General features: G+C 30.3%; 1 pseudogene; it reads left to right on the forward strand.

The window, feature by feature from the left end:
* Positions 1-1,751: 1,751 nt before the first annotated feature.
* LOC114184449 lies at positions 1,752-14,236 on the forward strand (annotated as a pseudogene).
* Positions 14,237-15,389: the final 1,153 nt, after the last annotated feature.

Below are 15,389 nucleotides of genomic sequence, written 5' to 3' on the forward strand. Positions count from 1 at the left end.
TACCCGTTACCCGGTGGGGATGAGGATGAGACAAAAGTTTGATACCCGTTAGATTTGGGTACGGGGAGGATGGGGATGATTTTTTTTTTATGGGGATGGGTATGAGATAGCGAAACTCATCCCCGCCCCGCCCCGTTGCCATCCCTACTCTTAATTCTACATTTGTTTTTCTTTGTGCGATTTCTTTCAATAGTCTCTCAAATTGTTTCTAAGACAGACATTTGTTAATTTGTTAATATTTTTATTTGTTGTTTATTTCCACCATGTACAATATTATTTCGATATATTTTATCTAATTATTTTTTATTTTCTAACTCATTATGAATCATACTGTAATTTTTAACTATAATTATATAAATAAATTTTATTTACTACAATATAAAAATTTAATGTAATTGTCATGAATATTTTTTTATCACCATCCAACATACATTGAAGTTCAAAAGATACAATATCTATGTCAAAAATTTATTATAACTTTTATTAGTGTATAAAAAAGAGATTCATTAAAATTTTAAAAATTGAAGTAAACAAACATTTAAAATATATTTTAATTTGAATATTTGTTGTCCTTTTATATTTTTTAATTTTATCAACTAGGTTTCATTAATGTTTGCAGTTTGAAAATTTAATAAATGTTTTGGCTTTCATGAAATTTTATTTGGTATTCTAATATAAAATGTAATAATATTATGTTTTCTTTACAGTAATTTTTTATTATTATAAAAATTAATTAAAATTAATATTAGAGTAGTAAGAAAATAGGTACGAGATTATACTCGTTAGTCGGTGGAAATGAGGATGAAACAAAAGTTTAATACCCATTAGATTTGGAGATGGGGATGAAAATAAATATTTTCTACGATGATGTGTATGGGATAGGGAAACCCGTCCCTATCTCGCCCGTTAATCCCGACAGAGGCATGCTCGTTGCCGCTTTGTCCCGCTCGACCAAGGTCGTTGCCGGCGACTCTAGCCACCTCCGGTGCCCACGCCGGCGATGACTCATCTTTCATCTTCTTCTTCCGCGAGACCTTCTCTCTCGTCATTTTCCACCAGAACACCACCTTCGTCTCTGCTTCACCATTCCATCCAACAACTGGCTTGCCAACAACGCTAATCAATGCCGGAGGCGTCAACGAGAACCAAGGGATGCTCGACCTTCGCGCTCCTTCATCTCAGGTGCAACTCGTACTGCCTCTGCGCGACACCTGAGGTCGCTGCCACTAGTTCGCGTTCGTCGTCCAAAGCTTCGACCCGTCGGTGATTGTTTCTTGTTTCTTCTCTGTTTTACTGTTCTGTGTGTGGATGCGCAATTGTGGCTGTGGATTTTGGTTTTTATGCAGGTGAAAATGTGATGTGTATGCGTGGTGACGGAGGAACTGGCGAGAAGGTGAATCTGTTGAGTGAATCAACGGCTAACGGATGATGGGTTGTTGGTTTCTTGGTATTTGATTATGGTGATCTTGTGTAGGTGAAGGATGACATTGGGATTAGAGGATGGGTTGAGATGGGGAGTTTTAACGGGCAAACGAAGTGTTGTAGTGGTAATGGAGGAAAGGTTTTGTGAATAAGAAAAAGAAAGTGTTTTCGTGTTGATGGGTGTTGTTGATGATCAAATGGAGTTCTGTGGTATTGTGTAGGGGCGTGAAGGGTCTCAGGTGGTGCCAAATTGGGGATGAAGATTTGTGGGACAAACTTGGTCTTTGTGTTTTTTTATATTTTATGCATGCTTGGTGGCGAATGGGGGAATGGAGGATGATGGCATTGGAGGTGTGAGGAAGCGAGAAGACGCGAAAGGGAAAGGCGGGGAAGACGCGAAAGGGAAAGGCAGGGGAGACAACATTCAGTGTCTGTTGGATGACATAGAATGGAGTATGATTTGGGAGTCCAGAAGATAGTGGTATGAGGGCAGCAGTTAAATACATGATCAACAATAGAACACGGGACACATTTGCAACATAAGTCAAATAATCAAGCAGATACATGCAGCAAACGTTGTTCATGGCACTCACAAACAGAAAGTGGAACACAAACACAAATCATGTTCACTCAATCAAGCATAGAAGGTCTGATACTTACCTCTCGGAGCTCCCCTCGTGGGTGGTATTGGGCTCCTCTTACTTTTGCTATCAGACTTTTCCTTCATTCTCCCTTCCTCTTGTCTGTTCTGGGTTGAGTAATTGTGTTGGCTGGAAAAAGCGATGAAGATGATGGTGCAATGAAGTATGGTGAGAGTTAAATCTTGGGTTGGTTGTGGTGAGGTGGTGGATGAAATTGGTTTTTTGCTGTTATGATGTGTTGACGAAGGATGTTGGTTCCAGTTGAATGTCTCTGTGTGCGTGTAAAATTGGGGAGAGGATATAGAGGGAGCTCTGTTTTTTTTTTTGTATAAATACACATTTGGTATCCAAACTTTTTCGGAAAGTTCAATGTGGTATCCGAACTTTAGGAATGTTCAATTTGGTACCCCAATTTTCTAAAGAGGTTCAATTTGGTCCTCTCCGTTAAGTTGGAGTTAACATCGTGTCCGTACAGGACAAGCCAAGCCATGAAATTTCTTTTTTTTTTTTAATTTTTTTTTTCAAAAAAATTAATTTTTTTTCAAAAAAATTAAAAAACTGCCACGTGTCAGTTTATCATCGTGCCACGTGGCAGCTTACAAGCATGACACGTGACAGTGTAATAGTTGTTTTCAATTTAGTACTCCAATTTAAATTTTTGGTTCAATTTAGTACCCAAATTTTTTAAAATGATCCAATTTCGTCATTTCCTATTTGAGACCAAATTAGTAAATAAGCTTAATTATAATTTATATAAACATGTTAAAATAATTGTTTTGAATTTATACATCAAATCATTACACCTAAATATTCAAATTATTTTATTTTTTACAAGTGTAAAAAATTTCATGTATAAAAAATTACAAAGGTTAAAATGAAAAATATCAAATAATTTAAGTATTTAGGTGAAATGATTTGATGTATATATATTATAAAAAGTTATTGTAACATGTATATATAGGTTGTAATTAAGCTTATTTACTAATTTGGTCTCAAATGGAAGATGACGAAATTGAATGATTTTAAAAAATTGGGGTACTAAATTGAACCAAAAATTTAAATTGAGGTACTAAATTGAAAACAACTATTACACTGCCACGTGTCATGCTTGTAAGCTGCCACGCGACACGATGATAAACTGACACGTGGCAGTTTTTTTTAATTTTTTGAAAAAAAATTAAAAAAAAATAAAAATTTCATGGCTTGACACGTGTCCTGTACGGACACGGTGTTAACTCCAACCTAACGGAGAGGACCAAACCTTTTTAGAAAATTGGGGTACCAAATTGAACATTTCTAAAGTTCGGGTACCACATTGACTTTCCGAAAAAGTTTGGGTACCAAATATGTATTTATACCTTTTTTTTTCTCCACTTGATGTATGTCTTTGTTATCTCCCCCTAAGTTCTTCGTTCTCTTTTTTTTTTCTGTCCTTTCAATCTCGAGACGTGGGCTAGATGTTGCTTTCTGCTCTTTGAACCATCATGACTTCACCACATGTAATTCCCAATTGATATACAAATTGAATGGTAACATACTTGGTGCAGCTCTGAACATCTCTCAATTAACCAAAAGTGGAAGGATATAGGTCTGCTGAACTATCAAGACCTTAAGTTGACTTCTTGCCTTTCTATTTTTCCTTTTCCTTTTCTTTGTCAAAAGATGGGAGATTAATGTTCTTTTTTTTATTATTTTGTTTTTTCTTTTCTTTTCTTTTTGTTTTCTTTTTTTTTACCAAACTAAAATGAGATACGTAAAATAAAATGGGGTCATAATAAAAGAAATAAGAATAATATAATAATAATAATAAATAATAATAATGAGAGAGAAAGAAAAATAATAATAATAATAATAATAAACATTGTTATTTATTCTTTCTCAACCTAAAACATATTTTTTATTTTTTATTTTTATTTTTTTAACCTTTTATTTTTTTTTTCAATTGAACTTTAATTAATTTTTATTTTATTTTTTATTATTATTTTTTAGCACCATTATCCAGACAAAATTAGGTGTTGACAGTGTGAACTATTAGTGTCAACCAAAATAGTAATTGGGAGGTGTTTTATGTAACCATGGAACTTATAAAAATATGTGGTAAGGGGTTACCGAAAAAAGCTTGGGGAAACAAATGAAAATGGACAGATACTTCAATAATAAAGGAATTTTCAATAAGTGTGTTGGCGTTGGGGTTAAGCGGAGGATCATCTCCTAATAAAAGTAAGAAACGTTTGATGGTGCACTTATGGCTAGGATAAAACTTTTCATCACATTTATAACATAAACTTGCGGCTCGTGGTTCTTGCAATTGGGCAGATGTCAAACGTTTAATAGGGAGTGGATTATGGTTGGTGAGTGAGGTGAGAGGGTTAATGGCTAGTTTAGGGTTGGGTAAAAAGGAGGGTGGTAGGAGGTTCGGGCCCTTTGTATATTTGGGTTTGGAGTTATGAAACTTTGACTCAAGTAGTTTAGCTAATCATATAGCTCGAGAAATAAAGGATGGTTAAAGGACAACAAGCTCACGTCGAATTTTTGGAATTAGTCCATAAATGAACAGTTTAAAATCATGTGTAGAGTGAGTCCAATAACTCTATTGCAGAGCTTCTCAAAGGTGGTTTGGCAGTTTATTACTAATTTTCGTCAAGTTTTAACTTTGTTTTTTTCTCAAATAGATCATAATTTTTGTCAATTTTGTTCAATTAGATCTTTTGCTAACCCCGTTTAAATCATTAACGACCATGAACAGTGATTGTCACGTATCACTTCATGGTCTTTCTAATTTTTATTTTATTTTTTAAATATTTTTTAAATGTCCATGTGTCAATCCAGCCGTGTGTCACGTGTAAGAGTCAATATTTTATATTCAATTTGATCTTTATATTCGTGAATTTTATTCAATTTAGTCCAAATTTTTATTAACATAAACTAATTTTGTCTCTCTCCAAATTGAAATCAAATTTAATTTTTATATTAAAATTCACATTTTTAAATAAATATTTTTATATAATATATTAAAATTAGCATCATTATAATTTTTATATAAAAATTAAATTTGGTCTCATCTTCGACAAAGACAAAATTGGTCAATTTTAACCAAATTGAGACTAAATTGAACAAAAATAACAAATATAAGGACCAAATTGAATATAAAACATTGACTTTGATACGTGGCACGCTGATGGATTGACACGTGGACATTTAAAAAAATTTAAAAAAATTAAAAAATTAAAAAAATTAAAAAAATTAAAAAACCACGAAGTGACACGTGACAGTCACTGTTCATGGTCGTTAATGATATAAACGGTGTTAGCAAAAAAGGACCTAATTGAAAAAAAATTAACGAAAATTATGACCTATTTGAGCACAAAAATAAAATTAGGATTGATTTGACAAAACTTAACGAAAATTGGGACCAAAAAGGTGTTTTAACCTTTAATAAATACGGGTAATGGAATCTTTAAGGCATTTAATTTTTATTTTATTTTTTAATTTTTTTTAAATGTCCACGTATCAATCCAGCAGTGTGTCACGTGTAAGGGTCAATAATTTATATTCAATTTGATCTTTATATTCGTGATTTTTATTCAATTTAGTCCAAATTTTTTTTAACATAAACTAATTTTGTCCCTCTCCAAATTGAAACTAAATTTAATTTTTATATTGAAATTCACATTTTTAAATAAATATTTTTATATAATATATTAAAATTAACATCATTATAATTTTTATATAAAAATTAAATTTGGTCTCATCTTCGACAAAGACAAAATTTGTCAATTTTAACCAAAATTGAGAGTAAATTGAACAAAAATAACAAATATAGGGACCAAATTGAATATAAAACATTGACTCTGATACGTGGCACACTGATGGATTGACACGTGGACATTTAAATTTTTTTAAGAAAATTACAAAATTTAAAAAATTTAAAAAAATTAAAAAATCAGAAAAACCTCGAAGTGACACGTGGCAATCACCGTGTATGGTCGTTAATGATTTAAACGGTGTTAGCAAAAAAGGACCTGATTAAACAAAATTGACGAAAATTAGGACCTATTTGAGCACAAAAATAAAATTAGGACTGATTTTGACAAAACTTAACGAAAATTGGGATCAAAAAGGTGTTTTAACCTTTAATAAATACGGGTAATGAGAATCTTTAAGGCATTTAATGTTGGAATTTATAACGTTGAATAGTACTAGCTCGAATGGTTAAAAGGTCTTGATTGTGTTGAGAGGACTTGAATTTAAGTCTTGTGTATGTCGTTTGTGTGTTATTTTAATTGCTTATTATTTAATAATTTGTTTGACCATGATTAGTGATAATATAATCTAAGATGTATAAGAATTATCACAAAATATGAATTGATTGATTGGTTGCGCATTGGCTTGATAATTGTATTGTTGTGTGCTCAAACCTTATCTACAGGAAAATTTGGTGACGAATTTGAGTAGTGAAGAATTGGAGGTGAGTTCTACGAATCTAGTCACAGACAAATGAATTATGAGACTTTAAGGACAAAATTAAGGAGAGGATCCAAATTTATTTTTGTTTTTTATTCTTTTTTTTTAGATTATTTTTTGTGTGTCATTATATAAAATAAAAGGAAGTGTCATTATTTAGAATAAAAGGAGTTACACTGTTGGCTCCAAGTTCCTATCGCATTTAAACAGAAGAAACTCATGTACTTAGAGAACCTTCACAATAGCTCCAAGTTCCAAGACAAAAAGAATTCAATTGTTCAAGTTTAAACTCAAAAAAGGAGGGATCTCGCTGAAATATTTTGTCCACGTATGGAAATAAAGATAACTTATTCATTGAGCTACCTCTCCATAAGAAAGAAAAAGTAATAACAAAGAATGAGATTATAATGAAGCATGGTAAAAATTTTAAAAACAGTTTCAGAACACAAAAACATCACAACAAACCATATCTAGAAAAAAAAAACTTCTAATGCATTGAACTTTGAAGAAATTGTTTGGTAACACAAAAACATCACAACAAACCATATTTGAAAAAAAAAACTTCTACTGTATTCAACTTTGAAGAAAGTAAAACATCTTTTGAAGAACTAAGACATGGTTGGATAGAGCAAGTGATTATATTGGCCCATATTCCATGTGAATGTTGCCTAGATTCCATGTCAAACGTAAAATGAAAAACTAAAAATACTTAAACAAAAAACTAACTTCAAATAAAACAGTTTAAGAATCCAAATAACTTCAAAAAATTTAAATGCGTACAAAATTTTAAATAAATAAACTAAATTGCGTACAATAAATTATCGCTTTCCTTTTTATATCTCTGCATATTTCACTTAATTGAGATGCTTTGATTACTCCCTCTAACACATAATTAGGTCAAATTTAAAAACAATACTAAACTGAGAAAATGGTCCAAGCCATAAATAATTCGGAGAAATATAGTATACATTTTTTAAAGTGTTTCTCAAATGTTGGATATAATTGATCAAATAAAAAATAAAAGAAAATGATATGTTCTTCTAATTAAACCTGTCAGTTAGCTTCAACTACATAAAATGATTGATATATACAAATGGATAGATAGATAAAATCTTTCATGCTTAGAATGAATCATAATCAAATGCTGCAAGTTTTAACAAAAAATGCTTGATTGTAGAGGAGTAAACTCATGTCCTACTTTCATCAAGTTGTTTGTTTAGTTCCTCCAAACTCTTAAACAATTTTGGATCTTTGTACAAGGATAAAAAAAAAGAAACATGTAGGCTCCTCATAAGGTGAGAAATTAGACATAATGTGTTAGTTTTATAAGTATATTGAATTAGTATAGTGTATGTATGCTATAAATTCTTTGCAAAATGATATGGTATATATGCACATAGATTATTAGTACATGATATGGATGATGTATTTCATGAATGTATAAGAGGAGATAATTAAGCATAAAAACCATCAAACATAGGTAGAATGCAAGCTTAAAAAAATCAAAAAGATAAAAGATAAATTTTGTTCATATAAGTAACCATGAAAACTATATCAAGACCTTAACAATAGCTTTCGTTCAAACCTAGGGAAAATTTCCATCATTCATTAAGTGGGAACTGTGTTTAATTTGCTGTCGTTTAAGTACCTTTTCACTCTTCTACCATGGAACTTAAAACCTGAAAAGAACCATTTAAAACCAAACTAATAGTGTATAAACACAACAAAAATTCCTAAACCCCAAAAAATGAAACAGAACCACTGAAATAGAAGGAATAAGTTTAATGACAAAAAAAAACGAACTTGAAGAAAAAAACAACAATAATGTGCAAACAACTTGAAGCAAAAATCAATCTTGAAGACGAATAAGGAGAAGTTTAAAGTAGTGTTGGATTAAACAATAACTGACCTTCAACTTGATATTACCAAAGACGGAGATGAACACCCTTTCATCAACACGAAAAATGAGAACACAAAAATAAAGGCTCATAGATCAATTTATAGAAAAAAGTAAGAAAAAAAGAGAGAAGCGGAAGGAGGTATGTAATAGAAGAAGAAAATAACAAAGAAAGAAACAAAAAAAATCAAAACTTGTTTCACCAAAAACATCACACAACACACCCAATGAACATACCAACATAGGTAAAAAAAACTAACCTTTAACCTCTCTGTGCTCGAAAATAATTACAAAAAAGAAAATATCCTTCAAGCTTCAAGGAGGAGGTCTGTAACAAAAGAAGAACATAACAAAAAAAATTACAACATGAATTGAACGAACATAAAAAATAGCCGAAAAAAAAAACTAACCTTTAATTTTTATATGCACGAAAATAAGTAAAAGAAAAATATCCTTCAAGCTTTCAACCTTGAATAAATAACTCATAGATCAAGTCATAGAAAAAGTAAGAAAAGAATAGGAGAAGCCAGAGAAGGTCTGTAACAGAAGAAAAAAAATAACAAAAAAAAAATCAAAACTTGTTTCACCAAAAAAATCACAACATGAACACAAACGAACATACCAACATAGGTAAAAAAAAAAACTAACCTTTAAGGCCTGAAAATAAGTACAAAAAAAATATCCTTCAAGCCTCCACCTTGAACAAAGAACTCATGGATCAATTTATAGAAGAAGTAAGAAAGAAGAGGATAAACCGAAAGAGATATGTAACATAAGAACAAAAAAAAAAACAAAAAAAAAAAATCAAAACTTCGTTTCACAAAAAAAATCACAACACGAACCCAACGAACATACCAATATAGATAAAAAAACTAACCTTTAATCTTTCTATGCCCGAAAATAAGTTCAAAAAGAAAAATATCTTTCAAGATTCAACCTTGAACAAACAACACAAATATCATATATCCATACTAATAAGCGAAATAGGAGGATATGAAAATAAAAACGTCCACAATAAAGACAACCAAAAATGACCTGTCATCAAATGCAATGGGGAGTGGGAAGGAAGTTGAAGAAATTTTGAACCAATTTTAACTAAAGCTCCATGATTATAAAACGGAAGCTTACAAAACAATTCATTATATCTCTGCACCACGCCCATCAATGATTGCACCACGTCCATCAATGACTCTGTCAGTGCCTCAAAAATTAACAAAGTAGCGGAAAAATGAAAAAAAAATCCACAAATACCACTCCACAAAATGAACAAAGGACATATACATCGAGGCTAAACATATAAATTCATATAGTCTACTATATATCTAAGAAATTCTTAGTGTAGGTAAATTACTGAAATAGACATTTTAATTTATTGACACGTGGTTAAAATTGAGGGTATTTTTGTCTTTTTGATGTTGTTGTGTTTTCGCGGTTCGAACGTCTTTTTCAAATATTGATTGACGTTGTCAGACAGCAGCATCATTCTTCTCCAAAGCAATCAGCTTACTCGAGGTTAGCTTTTTTTCTTCTTCTTCAATCCTTCTTCTTTCTTCTTCTTCATATCAAGTTAGGTTTTCGTTTTTCTTTAATTTCCAGTTTGTTCTTGTTGAATGTTGACGGTAGGGTTTTCTTCTCCCAAGCAATCAACTTCGTCGAGGTAATTTTTTTTTTCTTCTTTCATTTTCCTTCTTCTTCTTCTTCTTCTGTTTTTCTTCTTCTTCTTCTTCTTCTTCAATCCTTCTTCTTCCTTCTTCCTCATACCAACTTAAGTTTTTTTTTTCTATTTATTTTTGTTGAAGGTTGACAGAAGTTTTGATTGGTGTGGATAATTTTTTCTTCTATTTCTTAATTTATTCTTTTTTCTTCAAGGATCTTTTTTCTTTCTTCTTCTTACTCTGTTATTTTTTTTTTACTTTGTGAAAGATTTAATTTTTGCAAGGCAATCGGTAGGATCTTCTTCTCCAAGGCAATAAACTTCGTCGAGGTAATTTCTTTTTTTCTTCTTTCGTATTCCTTCTTCTTCAATCCTTCTTCTTTCTTCTTCCTCATACCAACTTAAGTTTTTTTTTGTTCTGTTTGTTGTTGTTGTGTTTGTTGTTGTTGTTGTTCTGTTTTTTTTTTTACTTCGTGAAAGATTTAATTTTTGCAATGTGTTTCGTTTTGAAGAAAACACTTATGTTTTTATTTTTAGAAGGTATTTTTTAACAAAATCTTGAACATGTTTTGTTGTTGTTGATGGTGTTGTTGTATTTATTTTTTTATACTTGATACATCTATTATTGTGGGTTGAAGAAAAGGTTCAAGTTTTCGTTTTTAGAAAGTATTTTTGAACAAATAGAATGACTGAGGATGATGATGTTATTGTTGGTGGTCTTCTTTTCTTTTCTTTTTTTCGTCTATTTGTGGTTTGTTGTTGAGATTTGTTTGTTGTTCTTCATTGTGTTATTTTTTTACTTCTTTTGTGGTCCTTCTTCTTTATAAAAGGTTATGTTTCTGTAATTTTTTTTCTGTTAAATATGTTGTAGCAGTGGGTTAGTATTTATTGAAAGCTATGTTCAGATTTCTCTGTTATTTTTTATGGTGTTATTTATTTTTCTTTTAATTCTTATGTGTTCCTTCTTCTTTTTTTCATGAAAGGTTTATTTTTTTTTGAGGTTTTTTGTGATGAAGATGGTGTCCTCTGGATTAGTACGTTTTAATAGTTGGTTAAAGTCAGTAGCTTGAGTTTTCTTTCTCCTCCTTCATGGTCTTCTTCTACTTTTGTTTTCTACTTCTTTTTCATTGTTTTGAAGAAAAGCTTAAACCTTTTGTTTTTTCATTGTTTTGAAGAAAAACCTAAACCTTTTGTTTTCATGAAGTATATTTACTATTTTTTGTTTTTAATATCATTATTGTGTGTTTAGTTGCTTTTTCGATGTCTATGGTTGTAGATTGAATAAAAAGTAAGATTTTTTGTAATGTGTATGGTTGTGGATTGAAGAAAAAGTATGACTGAAATGAAGATGTCTATGTTTCTGTCTTGATTTTTGTACATGTTTTTCTTGAAGGTGTTGTTCTCTATGCTTCATGTCTCCCAATTTTGTCCTTACCATTTTACAATTTTACAGCTATATCATATCTTGGTTTGGGTTTTATGTATTTTGCTTTCAAATGTTTGATCTTTGCAGAAAACCTTTTTTTTATGTCTCTTCAAGAAAAGGCGTTTCATTTATCTGTGTGCTTATTTTTTCTTTTTCTACAGCCGTTTGAAATGCTGGGGAGATGGTGTTTGTTGTTAAAATAGCACATAGAAGGTACATGTTACGATTTATTGTTTCATTTAATGAATGTACTTTTCTTTCTATTTATTTAATTTATTAACTTTTTAGTTGCTTCTTGGTTGTTCTTCTTTTCTTCTTTCTGTTTGATGGATCTGATATTTCAAGTACTCATTATAGGACGGGGTCATCTAATGCAACAAATGGGGTAGCTATACCATCTGAGAAAAGGTATTGTATTTGGTGAAGAGTGAAATAGTCATTATATTTGCACAAGCATTTTTTAGAAAGATGAGGGATATTGCATATGATTTATATTATTAATTCTGTCTTTGTAATGTATGACTTAAAATATCCATTATGTATCTTTATAATGTACTGCTTATTTTATTATCATTAGTACATTGAGGGATATTGCAAATGAGTTTGAGCCCTGCTCAAAGCTCGAGGACCTAAATTTGGATGTTAGAAAGAAGTCCAAGGAGACAGAGGAAATAATTCTCGCTGACAATTTTTTTCAGAGGTACAACACTAGTCCTTACTTTTTTAGTTTTTGAAATGTAGTATGGAAACTTTTGGTAAAATTGGTAGACAAGGCTTCAATTTTTTTTTCGTGCTTGGAGAGAGCAGGAAAACTTTCTTCTACTTGCTGCCAAAATTTGTGCTAAACATTTATTTTTATTAATATTTACTTCAATAAAATATATTGGAATCAAAAAATACCACTTGAAGTAGAAAGGCCTCTTGGATATTGTTGTCTGCATTTGTGGCAAAAAGCTTACTTTTTAGATTATGTGGCTAGAACATTTCCTCATTTCAATGCATGTGTAACTCTTAAGAGAAGAGAGGTATAAATAAAGATCAATGGGCAATTATGCAGTATACTTGAAACCATATGTTTTAAATGAATATCCTACACCAATAATAAGAAATAAATAAAATGTGAAGCAGGTTAACGATGTCTATTTAAATCTTAGATAATTGCTATAGGGAGAGAGAATTTAGCATGGTAAACCATAGTGGATTTCATCCAGAAATGGGATTAAAATAAAAGGGTTGGCCATAAAATGCAACTAACTATTTTCTTTGAATAAATAAGCTGGAAATATGTGGTAGTTGAATGTGAGGCTTTTCAATTGATTTGGTCATATTTTCTCATGTTTTATGTGTATTGGATTAAAATAGTTTGAAACCACATGATTTAATGAAACTTATAAACTAAGCTCTTATTCAGTATCTAGATTTATGCTGCTTCATATGTGCAATTATACACGGTCAGAGTTTTATTTGTACTTTCTTAATTAATTATATTAACAATTATATTTCTAGAGATATATTGAAATCTAATACACTTTTTAAATTTGTGAGGTTATAAGCATGTTGTGGTTAAACGAACTGCAGATAGTGTTGATGATGTATTGGAAGATAATCCCATGGTGAGATTGAAGGTTTTTGTATATGAACTTCCAAGTAAGTATAATAAGAAAATTCTGCAAAAAGATCCAAGATGCCTCAACCATATGTTTGCAACTAAAATCTTTAATCACCGGTTTCTCTTATCTAGCCCTGTTGAAACTTTAATCTAGAAGAGGTTTTATACCCCTATATACAATGACCACAAATGATAAGAAGTGCCATAAAGCTTATTTCTTCCAACTGACCTTATTGAAGGCTCACATAGGGGGCACGTCACTTCTTTGTGGTTCCTCAAAATTTTGGGGAATGTTTTCATTACGAGGTACAAATTTTGTGATTATTTTCAACATTCATTATTTATACCACTTTTATTATATATTTATATTAATTTGTATATGGAAGAGAAGGCAATTGAAAGAGGGGATTCTTTAACTGCTAAAGCGTGCTACATTGGTTCAAACCTTTGGACAGAGGAATCACATATGCCCGAAAGAGGGCTCAAATACCATTTCTCCATACTTTTCACCAAGAAAATCCACACCCACCTAATTCCTAATAAGACTCCTAGGTCATTTTTGTGTATTTTCGATGACTTTTATGATGTTGGCAATGACTCTGAAGGTGGTTATTATGCAAGGTAGGCCTTATTACAAGTTTAAACAAGAATGTCCGAGTGTGTAGCCTTTTATTTCTTCTATATCATAGCTGCATAAGAAATCTGATTTACATTTTCTTATAAAAGATACAATGACTAGGGACTTTGATTCATATAACTATTGTAATTTGGACTAACTATAAACGGGACATGTTGTGTAATCTTGCAGAGGTGCAAGAGTAGCAGTGTGGGAGAACTTTTAAGGACAATCCTCTATTTGATGTCTCCACTAAGCATCCAACCACGTACTTTAAGGACATGCAGTAGCTGTGTTTTGCGTATACCCACTTGGATGGACCCGTTGGAGCCTAAGATTGGTAGAGGCTATGATATTTAGTTGCATACTTGTTATTATGTAGATGACATTGTTTTGCAATTTGCTGATGCAGTCCCATGAGAAAAGATAGGACTATTTGTTGCTGAGGAGGAGGTTCCAAAGTTGAATACCATACTCACATCTATCTTACTAGAAGCCATCTTTTAGATAGGAGTATTTGTTGCTGTTACCGTTTTCTTTTTTATTTTAGATAATAGTTTATTTTTATTTCAATATTAATAATATATATATATATATATATATATAATAATAATTTATTATTTTATATTTATTTTGATGTCACTATTTAATATTTAAATGACCACAATTAAAATTAGTTATTGAGATTTTATCCGCATAAGAATATTTAATTCAACTACATGTTATCCTTATTATGTGAAGTTGAATTTTCAATTAAGTGTTAGGAAAAGTCTTCTACAGTTACAGATAAACATTGGTAGAAAAAACTTATTTTGAAGATAGAGATGTCCATAGATAAAGACATGGTGCAACTTATTGCATGATCAAGTATTTGATGCAGTGTAAGAATCTTCAACAAAGTCTTTTTTTTCAAATATTTCGTATTAAAGTTTAGTAAAACAGTTTTATGATTTAAATGTACTACGTTTTATATTTATATTTTTATCGTCCAACTTTGAGATATTTTAAATTTTATAAATTAATTATTAAAATATGTACTTTTGGCTCCTAATAAATGGAATCATACAATAGAATCTGGTACTCGATATATAGTATGTAAGATATTATAAATTATGCATTTAATAGATAAAGCGTGATAATATAATATTTTGTTAAATTTTATTATAATATTTTATTACCTATGCATATTAGTGTTTTTCATAAAAATAAAACAGCCATAAATATATTACTTATTAAAATAACATAACGTAATTCTCTTTTAACAAGCGTAAACACAAAACGTTAACACAAGTGTAAATAAATATAAAATTATATTAGTAGGTGATAATATTATAATATTATTAAGTTAATAAATAACTTAAAATTATATTTATTAAAAATAAAATGAAATATATCAGAATAGATGAAAGAATAACCATTAATAAATAAAAGAGTGGAGAAGAAGCAGAAATAGCTGATTTTATAAAAAAATTGTAAAAATAACGGTCAATTTTTAAAAATTTAATAAATTATTATATTTAAAGGGTAAAATTAGTATTTTTAAAGGTGGACACAAAAAGGGAATCCCTTTTATATATTGTTATAGATTATTAGTATTAGCACTATTTGTATTAGTATATTATTTCAATTAATCATAGTAATAGTATTATTATTAATATTT

Source organism: Vigna unguiculata, chromosome 5, assembly GCF_004118075.2.
Source record: "Vigna unguiculata cultivar IT97K-499-35 chromosome 5, ASM411807v1, whole genome shotgun sequence".
Lineage (NCBI taxonomy): Eukaryota > Viridiplantae > Streptophyta > Magnoliopsida > Fabales > Fabaceae > Vigna > Vigna unguiculata.